Source organism: Hakea prostrata, chromosome 1, assembly GCF_041222555.1.
Source record: "Hakea prostrata isolate BN-2017 chromosome 1, UWA_Hpros_2, whole genome shotgun sequence".
Lineage (NCBI taxonomy): Eukaryota > Viridiplantae > Streptophyta > Magnoliopsida > Proteales > Proteaceae > Hakea > Hakea prostrata.
The window spans coordinates 66,206,547-66,208,158 of NC_142600.1; the positions used below are offsets into that span (position 1 = coordinate 66,206,547).

Below are 1,612 nucleotides of genomic sequence, written 5' to 3' on the forward strand. Positions count from 1 at the left end.
CCATGCTGGCCATGCATATGCTGCTGCTCCCCCCATGAAACTCCCCCCTCCCCGGCCGATTGTAACTCGTAGGACGACCACGATAAAGCTCACCACCATGATCGTCATCCTGGGTGGCATGTGTGTACTGAGTCTCCCCAGTGTATCTCTGGGGGGGATCCTGTGCCTCTGATAACGGAACATGATATCGTTCCTGTACTCCTCCACCACCACCACCACCACTACGGTCGTCATCATCGTCCCTCCGAGTATGACTGGGACTGGGAGCAAGGGTGTCATCTGGATCATCATCTTGCGTGCCAGGCATCACCATCCAATCCTCATCCGCTGTGGCGGCAGCCACCTGATGTACCTGCCCCTCTTGAGAAGCCATGTACTCATCTACATTAACTCCCGCAGCTTGAGCAATGATTGGGTCTGGCCTACCTCCAGTGCTGGTCTAACATCAAGCTCGCCCCTATCCAACAACCAATCTGTGAGTGGATGTTGGTCATCTGCAGTGAGCTCGAAGATATCATCGAGCTGGATGTCCTTCTCTGTCCCACTGTTAGTGTTTAAGCGAGCATTCTCTAACTTCAGCCTCATGTTGTAGTGGCAAAACACAAGGTCATTCAGGCGTTGACTTCCTAGCCTATTTCTCCTCTGCGAGTGAATCATTCCAAATGTGCTCCAATTCCTCTCACACCCAGAGGCAGAGCAAGTCTGGGAGAGGATCCGCACTGCCACTCTTCGGAGGTTCTCTGCATCGCCCCCATATAGAATCCACCACTCAGCTGCATTATCACAAATAATGCAAGTTAATACTTTAATTCTTAACAAAAATCCTACTTATATCACTTATATGTAAAATGTAAATGTAATCATGCATCTAACCTGGATCATAATTTTGTCGGTTTTGAGTAGCAGCAACTGAACCAAAGGTCCCCAGTGCATCTCTAAAGTATTTTATCTGCAATAATTTGTATTGATGGTTAATTAAATTCTTTCACAAATAAAAGCAAGTACTAAGTTCTAAGTTTCCAAGTTCTAACTTCCATATGGCAATTTGATTGGACCGTTGCGTTTGGCTCTAACTTCCCAATAACCTCCATAACGGCACCGAGTAGATCTGACCGCAATCCCAAATTTTCAGTGTACTGATATTTTGGATTGAGATAATAGGCTGCACAATTCACAAACTCACAGTCAAAGAATTAATATTTACTACAAGTTACAAATTATTAATAATAAGTAGTAACCCACACTAACTACTTACCCGCCCTATGCATCGGATGCATTAGATGAGCGGTCCATCTAATATCAACAATGTTCAAGTATGCAACAAAATCTCTGGGGTTAGCTCTTTGGATTGTTGTTTTCATTCTCTCCAGGGCTGCATATATGTGCGGCATAGTGGGCCCCCTGAGGGAGGAATCAACCATACGTAAGACCTTTATTATAAGATCTAAGGTCTCCAACACAATTTTCACATTCCTCCAAAAGTCATCAGATGAGATTGTCATCTGTGCAATGCGCCCACTACTAGTACTGAATTATCACAAACACATTAAGTTAGTAATAAATACTACATACTAGATATTCATATTTCATAGTATAAATGTATAAGAAGTTA

The 1,612-nt window shown here is 43.8% G+C and overlaps 1 long non-coding RNA gene across 1 annotated transcript; it reads right to left on the bottom strand.

The window, feature by feature from the left end:
- Positions 1 to 673: 673 nt before the first annotated feature.
- Positions 674 to 1,153, bottom strand: LOC149029467 (uncharacterized). The gene is made up of 3 exons (XR_016172493.1): positions 1,032 to 1,153; positions 874 to 949; positions 674 to 773 (listed from the first exon to the last, which is right to left on the bottom strand). It is a non-coding gene; the product is annotated as an uncharacterized LOC149029467 (long non-coding RNA).
- Positions 1,154 to 1,612: the final 459 nt, after the last annotated feature.